The sequence below is a fragment of the Catharus ustulatus genome, chromosome 6 (genome assembly GCF_009819885.2).
Source record: "Catharus ustulatus isolate bCatUst1 chromosome 6, bCatUst1.pri.v2, whole genome shotgun sequence".
In the NCBI taxonomy this organism is placed as follows: Eukaryota; Metazoa; Chordata; class Aves; order Passeriformes; family Turdidae; genus Catharus; species Catharus ustulatus.
The window spans coordinates 45,835,460-45,844,752 of NC_046226.1; the positions used below are offsets into that span (position 1 = coordinate 45,835,460).

Below are 9,293 nucleotides of genomic sequence, written 5' to 3' on the forward strand. Positions count from 1 at the left end.
GTATAAGACACCAGAAATGGAGGATTGACAGCATAATAAAAAGATATTTCCCAGCCTTCCAAACACTTTGCAACAGCAGGTAGAGACCTCTCTGAAGAACAAAGCTTATCTCGTTACTTCTCAGTAAGGCAGAATTTCACCAGTGCTCCCTGTGCACAAGAAGAAATGCCGCTTAAATGTCACGTTAGTCAATATTCCTTACCTCTCAGCCACAGGACACTGCTGCTGCCAGTCCCTTTGTGGGGGTATGTGAACACAACTGCTCCTTTTCTGCATTGCCAATAGCCCTTCTTGCCTCCCACCTCAGCTGTTTTGCTCACACCAAAACTGTTCAGATCACAGCAAAACGGTTCCTTGCTAAACACTCATCAGCAACCCCCATACAGGTAATGCTGCTTCTGAAGAGGTCAGCAGCTCCTCCAGGGAAACTCATACACACTCTGTGACAAAGAGAGGAACTGTCAAGGACACTGCAACCATCACCTGATGTCTCAGGAATTTGTGGTATAATCTATTCTTCAGCTCCCTGCTCACCCAGAGTGTTGTGAATCAGCAGGCTGCAAGGCATTCCCAGCAAGAAGACAATGTATTTTGGAGGCTACAGGCAAATGAAAACACATCCAGTCCTGCTCATCTAAACAGAGTCAGAGGGAAATGAGTAATACAAGAATGGAAAAAGAGGAAAAAGTAATCAAACTTAGAAAGTCATTGTCTGAACATCGGATGTCTCACCTGGCTACTCCATATGTGCAGTGCAATGCTGCTACCTGACCAATGTATCCACAAGAATTTACCTGACATCCTCAGGGAAGTAATTCATCTTGCATTGCTTAAGAATTAGACCTGTTTTCAAAAAGTTTCCAAACGAAAAACACTCCTGAAGGGGACCTCACAACTCTGCTCTAATTACCAACTCTGTTTCACAAAGAGTGAGTGCATGTCAGCAACAGCAGGCAGCAGTAGACACAAGGAATTGTCACGCCACTGAGCAGTGAACAGGTAGGTTGTCTTGGAAGACTAGCAACAGTTTGGCAATGCAGGAGCTAGACACACTGCTCTGCTCCAGAGGTCCCTGGACAAGGATTTCTGGGCCCCAATCCATAATCCAGCTGGAGTCAGCTGTGACCACTGACATGGGAACCTGCCTGGCCCAGAGCAGGGCCCACTCAAGACATGATGCAGCACTCTGGGAGAAACACGTTCTCCCTCCCCTGCATGAGCAGTAATGTTGTCGGGGAGATGAAGAGGGGAGGCTGGCCACAGCAGCCAGCTCTGCCAGAGTTCATCAGGGCTCCCAATTATGATATGCAAACTCTTTCCCATGCCCTTTCTAGCTGCCAGCAAGTTTGCCAGCTCGCATGTATGCACAGGTGTGTCAAAACAGCACATGCCCTTTACCACAGCAGATCCATTTGCTTCCAGCTCCATGCCACCTCAGTTTGCACTGACACAGGACACTGCACAGCACTAGGGACAACCCAGTGTCAGGTGACCCTACAGGGTCTTCAGGCCCTCCTACAACCTCAGCCATGTGCCAAGCAAGATCTCACAAGCTGCACAGCAGCTCTGCAGCCTCTCTGCCACAAGCTGACTCCGCGTGTCTGCAAACTGCCCATGGCTCACCTCCACCAGACCAGCCTGACGCACGGGCACAGCTGAACCTCACCACAGGGAAAATGGGAGCTTGCTCTGCACAGGGCCCTGGCAGAGCCACAGGGACTGAGTCAGCGGTGTGCAGATGCCTCCTGAGCGCAGGAGGCTGTGGGAGCAGCCTGCTCAGCCTCCCCGGAGCGTGCTGGCAGGGAACACGCTGCATGGCGCACGCGGGCACGCGCCCACACGCAGCTCAGCAGAGACCTGGCATTTCTTCCCCCCTTTCCAAAGCCAAATTCAGACCATCTGCTGAAGTATTTCTGCAAATCATCTCTCTTTCAGGAAGGTCCGGGGGCTGAGTTTAGTTGTTTATATAGTGTCTGGCATTTCTGCAGTGCTTATCACTTCAGTACCCAAGCTATTTCCTTCAAGATCTCCATTAGTTTTGAAGAACCAGTGTGAGGCATCAGTAAATGAATCTACATTGTAAGTTCCTGCAAAAAATAAAAAAGGGCATCAAAAAGACAACAGCTGCTCAGGTCATGCACATATTTAGCTGCTAATAAAGCAAGTGGGATTGTTCAGGAGAAAGGGGTCGGGCCAACACAGTGAGTTTTATGTCCTTCAAAAAAACTACTACAGTTACAAAATAGCCTTCATAAACAACAACTGCTCCTGTTGCCTTACAGAGAAGAGCTTGGTTTGCCCAGGGCATGAAAAAGGAAGCTGGTACTGCTACCCTTAAAAAAGCCAACACAAACTGAAAAAGGGAGATGAAGCACCTAGAAGAAGGGACCATTTACTAGATCAGATCATACTTTCAGCTCCCACAGCCATTGTGTATAAGTGGCAAACCCCTGGAGTGCTGCTGCTCCTATTGGATTGTAAGGGACAGGATCAGACTCTACAAGTCACACTCTAAATCTATAGCAAAGGAGAAGGCAGGACCCAAATTCACAGTAAGCCCTTCCCACAGCCTGTCCCTAAAACATCATTTCTTCTTTTATATAAATCCCTACCTATCACAAAGGAAAGAGAACAACACTGAGTAAGGCACCAAACATGCTCCCAGTAGGCATATGGCCTTGAAGAACGTGTTTCCATCCCATCAGATCCATCAGGCAACAGGGAACTGCACTTTTCTCTGTCAAAGCATGCAGGCAGCACACCCATTAAGGACAGTAAGGTGTCAGACACCACAGTGGCAAGGACAGAGATGCAGCAGCAGCAATGAATATGGGCTGGCCCAGACTAAGCACACCACACAATGAAGTTCCAGCTTCATTCCAGGCACTTATCCACACAAAAGCCAGCACTGTCCAGCTCTGAGCTCTCACACCACACAGCACAGCCCCTTGTCAAAGCAAAAAGGCTGCACTGAAAGCTGCAGTTGAATTCAGAAATTAAGGATCATGGCTACTGAACTTCTTTCTGGTTTGATCCAAACCAATTGCTCACTTGGACAGCATCTCTCTCCTACTAAAATCATTCGCTAAAAGCCCCCTACCTTTGTGCTCTAATTAAAACAGGAAAGCACATAACTCTCCTCCTCCAAGCCAGTTACTCACTCAGTGCAGAAGATCACTGTCCTATATAAGGGACAAGAAGAAGATTTCCTTCTCCTTCCCTCTCCCCACCCTGTCCACAAAGCTCCTCATAGATGGGTCAGCTTTTAAACTGAGAGTAGGAGCCTCAAACATAGAGTTAAAACTCCAGGTGGGGCAGGCACAGTCTTTGATGTGACTTAGTCATCTCCAGCTCCTTGAATTTATACTATTTGGGGAAACTTAGTTGGGTCAAAACGAACCTCTCTTCTCCTGGCTTCTGGATAAATGCCTCAGACACAGGAAAGAAAAAACATCCAGACAGCTCTCCTGATATGCCATACACCGGTATCAGTGCCAAAGGAAGGCGCAGGGCACAGGAAGGTTTGACAAGACACCCACCCACAAAGGGATTACAAAAATGAGAACAAGTACCGGTTATGAAAAAGTTTAACAAAATAGAATAAGACTGCATTCTGTGGGCAGCTCACCACAGGCTGTACTAAATTAAGATCAACAAAGACCCCATAAATTAAATAAACAGTAACCCATCATATTCCTTCTGACACAAAACAAGCATTGCTGCCCAGGTGCCTCTCCCTTCCCCAAGCACATAACCCCCAAGTACACAGCCCACCTAAGGCAGAAAATGTTCAAAGCTTTTATATTTGCAGATGCATAAGAGGAAACTGCCAGACAGAAATCCAAACCACCCAGAGTGACAGGGTCTTTTCATTAGGTTTGTCTGGGATTTTGCCTTGTTTCCTAAAGCTTTTGCACCTCCTGTTACTTTATCTTCACAATAACTCAAACTACCAGGCAATCAATACTGCAAGGTTAAAGCAACATCCCAGTTTGGCATTGGACAGCTCAATCCACCTCCTCCTTCCTGCTATCTCTGTGCTGAAAGGCAAACAGAAGAGGACAGGAAAAAATATTTATCTGCTGCTAGGATTAGCTGGAGCAACACAGTGTTAGCTCTAGCAAGCTGCCACTGTTAGCTGGATATGGCCAAGTGACAGTCCCCAAACCAAGCAGGTACAGCCAGAGGATTCAGCCTTGCTGAAGGAGGATGGCTTCATTAAATCATGGTGCTAGAAGAGCTGAAACACAGTGCCTGTTAGACCTCAGACACCTCTCTGGCAGAGAATAGACACTTGCAGTCACATCCTTGCTGTCTCACTGCAAGGTTGGAGTCCATGCAGCCATTTCTGAGGAATGCACCATGACATGGTGTTCAACATGCTCAAGAGTAACAAATAAAAACTGCCTACAACAGGTTCATTTGCCATGATAAGTAACTGACAATTCCATCTCTCCCAACCTGTACTAGAGCAGAGGTTTGTACACTTCTAAAAGAGCCTGAATAAGCAAATGTGGGCATTAAAGTAGGCTTTTGCATTTCCTGAAAACACAGTTAAGGATTTAGGAGAATGCATCACAGATTTAAAAGGAATAATTACCAGTCCTTATGTACCTGCAGTAGGAGAAGGTAGAAGGCTGTGAACAGACACATTCTTCCCCATCCTGCATTGTTGCTGCAGAAGGAACAGACTGTTGTCCTACACAACATTGCACATTTTAACAGGAGAGCAGAGGCAGCTGGGAGAAAGACATATCCAACTGGAAGCCTAACAGGCCATTAACAAACTTGTAAGTGACAGGCTAAACAGGCTGTGGGACCAGACTCTTCCTGTTGCTCAAGGGCTCCTACATGATGTTCAAACTCAGCTGGTGCAAATTAAATTTGCTCCACTGTCTGCCAGAGCTGTATCAACTTACTCCAGTAAAGGGTGAAGGTGCTGAGACACCACTGACAGGCCACTGGAACACCACTGACAGGCCATCAGCACTGTAGAAATTTCATCCTTAGGAGAAACAAAGGAAAAAAAAAAAAAGCCCATAACAAAACAACAGGGGGAAAAAAAACCAAGGAGGCCAAAGGAAAAGGCAGGCTTAGGAAGAAGTCCCTTTCTGTTCTGAAACAGCCTAGAAAAGGGGAAAACTGTAGAAACTCCCTTCACAGGGCATTAGCATCCTATCATAATACACATAAACTGCAGCACTCAGGATCATTTGTCCCAGCCACTCTAAATCTGGTTTGGTTAGACATCATCTCCCCAGCCCAGGTTTTCCTAACAACGGAACAAAAATATTTTGCATTTTTCCAACCCTTTTCCTTTCCCCTTGGGCCTAGTTCAAAGCTGTTTTATGTCATTCTGACAGCACAATATGATTTTAGGCAGATAAACCCAGCCCATTAAGAGATACACCCTGTGCAAGACATCTTGCTGGCACTGGAAAGCTAGCAGTGCAAAAGATTTGCAGTTCCCTGCCTGCAAGTGAGACCAGGGATTAAGTAACAAAAGCAAACATCATGTGGAACAAAGCATACCTGCTGCTAGTCAGCACCAGGGGACATGAGTCCCTCTGCAGTTATGGTCAATGCTGTTGAACTTTTCTTGTCACCACACAAGCCTTTCATCCCTCAGATTTCACAAGGACATCCCACCTTCCAGTAGCTACTGTGAATTGAGCAATCACCCTCCAGGAGCATTTTATTTCCACAGTGGGGTAAGTCCAGAGGCTTGCCAGCATCTGTAAAACAAATAATTGCCAGCACAGCAGCAAACCTAAGGCCTGACCCTTTGGAGGACTGGAGATGGAGACCAGGCATCCTTACTCCACACCCAGGTACTTCTTGCTGAGGAAGAAGGAACAACTCATCAGTCACCCATCTTACAGCCTCCTGGCTGCAGATTTTTCAGATAAAAGCCAGAGTGTGTTAAGAAAACTTTCCTGCCTGACCACCCAGGAGCCACTCTGTCAGTCACACTCCTCCCCACATTCCAAGATTTTCACTGCTGGGACCCAAGTCCCTTCATAGCAGATGGCTCCAGTGACCCTGGGGTGCCCCTCTTGGCTCCCTGCACACCCCACCCTGAGACAGGGTTTCCTTACTGGCTCAGCCCTGGGTTTCCCACAGCAGTCTCAGATATCTGGATCCTCTAAGTAATTTAATCGTGGTGTAGTGACACAAAAACAGCTTGACCTGATGCCTCTGGGGAGGGATTCCTAACGAAAGCATTCCTGGGCTTTTATACTCTTACAGTTTGCGCACCCAGACAGTCTGGGGTCTTCTTGCTGAGTCATCAGCTCCTGCTGTATCCCTGTGCCCTTTGCTGTCCAAAGGGTCAGCACCAGGTCACAGCCCCTTTCCTGGGGCTCCTGACATTTTCCCCATCCAGGGCACAACCTGCAGTTCACACTGCAGATGCACACCCAGCTATCAACATTGGGTGTATTCCTCAAGAAGTGCCAAAGATACTCAACTATTTTCACAGCATTGCATGGTCATCACACACCCTGCAACAATGATGTTCCCTAGACTGGGCTTTAACCTTCAAGGAGAAGCTGTTCTCACGGGAATCCGCAGAACTGGGCTCCTGATCAGGGATGTTGGTTCTACACATAGATTTTATTCTAGCTAAACACAGCACAACATTTATTCACCTGGAAACAAAGCTGCCCTAGTCTGGGAAATTTCTCCCTCCTACTATTTCACAATTCTCAGGATGACAAGAGTTACGCAAGAACAGCTGTATAGGCACATGAAATGCTTGCAGCTTCTAAGCGAGACTTTCCCCAAATCTCCCTTATCAGAGCACAGCTCCAAATCCTGTGGCTCCCAGGTTTCAAGGCACACCAACCAGCAGTCACTGTGCCTCCATCCCTTCTCTCCATCATACCTGCCCTGCCAGAGACCTACAAGCAAAACATGACGCACAAGCGAGCAGGAGGCTGCTTCCACATGGACATGCTGCTGTCACCTTGGCCAGCCAGGTAGGTATCTCCCTCATCTTGTCCACTACATTTAAATCTTGGCAGGAAAAGGAGAGCAAACCGTCTTGACAGGCTGCCAGTGATTTCTACCTTTCAGTAACTTAATACAGCACACGACCCCTTCCTAAAACAGCAGCAGGAAGATGCTCAACAGCTCTGGCATCCTAGTAAGACATTAACGAGATTGTTGGGCATCAAACAGGACTGCAGGCTTTCCTTCAGAGCAGAGCAGGGCTCCAGTTTATAGCACAGATTTGATCCCTTTTCAATCTCGGCCATCCATCTCTGCCACAGATCACCACCACCCACAAAACATAATGCTCCTTACTACGACAGGCACTCGGTGAACAGATGAGCCCAAGGGCACAGCACCAGGAGAAAAACTGCACCTGTACAAGCAACTACAAGTAGTAGCATGCAGTTAAAAATCCCACAGGCAAGACATTCAAAGGGGTAAACCCTCATTAAATCCTGGTGTTTATTTTCTAAGAAAGAGGTTAGAGTAACTCCTCCTTAATTATTAAACCTTGCCTACTCCTTTGTTTATAACAGCCTGCAAAGTGAAACAGAAGGCAAGAAGACAACCACCACCCGAGTCCGCACGATACACCCTTATCAGCACCACTCTAGTTCAGCTGCCTTTTGCTTGGCGCTGCCAAAAAGCGAGTTCTTGAGAAGCAAAGACACAGTTACTTGCAGTGATCAAAATCACTGCAGATACCATCCCAACAGCAGCAGCAGCACCACGAAGTCAGATCCTAACAGCAGTGAGACTGTCAGAAATTAACATACTATGGTAAAAACACCCACTGTTTAACTGTAAACACCTAATAGCTAAAAGACATTAGGCCAAATAAACATAGCTGGGATCCTGCCCTGACACCTGGCAAGGTGTATAAACTAAAAGCTGAGAAGCCTTGCAGGAAAGAGGCTGGGGCACTGGAAAATCCGATTTCCACAACTTCACCCTCACCCTGCAACTGCAGAGGGTGCAGCAAGAGAGAGGATGCTTGGGGTCCAATTCCCAGGGTGACCTTGAGGAAATCCCACAATCTGTCCACATTTCCACTTTCCCCATCCACTGCATGAAGAGCACAATAACCTTGACCTACCTCAAAGAGGCACGGATCTGGCTTAGTAGAGTCTGCAAGGAGCTCAGAGGGGCTTAAATGCAGGACCTGCACCGCGACCGGGGCGGTCAGGGAATCCTAGGAATCGCCCCAGAAATCAGAAGCCCGGAGAAACTCTGAAACCGCTTTCAACATAAAAAGCTGCAGCTCGGGAGGGCTGGCGGAGCCGCACACGTGTCACAGCGATTTCCCCGGCGCGGGCAGGGCAGAGCAAGGCGCGCCGCGGCTGCAGCCCCCGCGCCCGGCAAGGGCGAGCCCCGCACCGCGGCAAGCGGGGGATCGGCCCGGGCCCCCGGCAAGGCAGCGGGACCAGCCCGGGGAGCAGGGGAGAGGCTGGGAAGACATAAAACCCCCGGGGTGAGGAGGGGAAGTGGCGGCGGCCAAGGGGAGCCCGCAGCTCCGGGGCGGGGTACACGGGGAGCCCGCAGCCCTGCGGGGCGAGGGGACGGCCCTGCAGGGTCCGGGGGCGCAGCAAGGGCGGCCGGCACACCCCTGAGATGAGGGGCCGGGGTGAGCGGCGGCGGGGCCGGTGCTGCAGGAGCCAGGCCGGGGTAAAAGAGCTCCATCCCGGCGGCAGGAGGGGTGCCGGCACCCGCGGCGGCGCCCCCGGAGGGTTGGGAAGGGCCGTGCCCACACTTACCGGGCGGCGGCGGCGGCTCCCGCCGGGGCCGGGGACGGTGCGGCGCGGGGTGCGGAGCTCCTGGCGCGGCGCGGCCCGGCCCGGCTCAGCTCTGCCCCCGCCGGCCGCGCTCGGCGCAGACACCGGCGCCGCCTGTCCCTCCCCGCCGGGGCGGCCGCCGCGTCCCCATGGCAACGCGGGCCGGGGCGCCCGGGACCGCCGCCGCCGCCTCCCCTGGCCCGGCGCGGGTGCCGGGGCTGCCCCGCCGTGCTCCGAGCGCCCCCGGCCCGCAGCCAGCCTGCCAGGCGGCACACGGCAGGACACGGGCCGAGCCACACGGGGGACAAATTATGAGTCTGTCATCTGTACCCGAGCGAACGGCATGAGGCTGTGCCGGGGCAGGTTTGGGTTGGGCGTTAGGAAAAGGTTCTTCACACAAGCACTGGAACAGGCTCCCCAGGGAAGGGTCACAGCACCAAGCCCGACAGAGCACAAGAAGCGTTTGGACAATGCTCTCAGGCACATGGTGTGACTCCTGGGGTGTCAGGAGTTGGATAACATGAT

The 9,293-nt window shown here is 50.4% G+C and overlaps 1 protein-coding gene across 2 annotated transcripts in view; it reads right to left on the reverse strand.

Annotated features, from left to right (window-relative positions):
* SLC25A22 (solute carrier family 25 member 22) overlaps window positions 1-8,821 on the reverse strand; it is a 49,470-nt gene extending 40,649 nt beyond the window's left edge. The window contains exon 1 of one of the 2 annotated variants that reach the window (XM_033063094.1): window positions 8,751-8,821. The gene's annotated coding sequence lies outside the window, so the exon portion shown is untranslated. Of the gene's footprint in view, window positions 1-8,092; window positions 8,264-8,750 lie in introns of those variants that run through there. The other variant, XM_033063095.1, reaches the window with a different exon arrangement.
* Window positions 8,822-9,293: the final 472 nt, after the last annotated feature.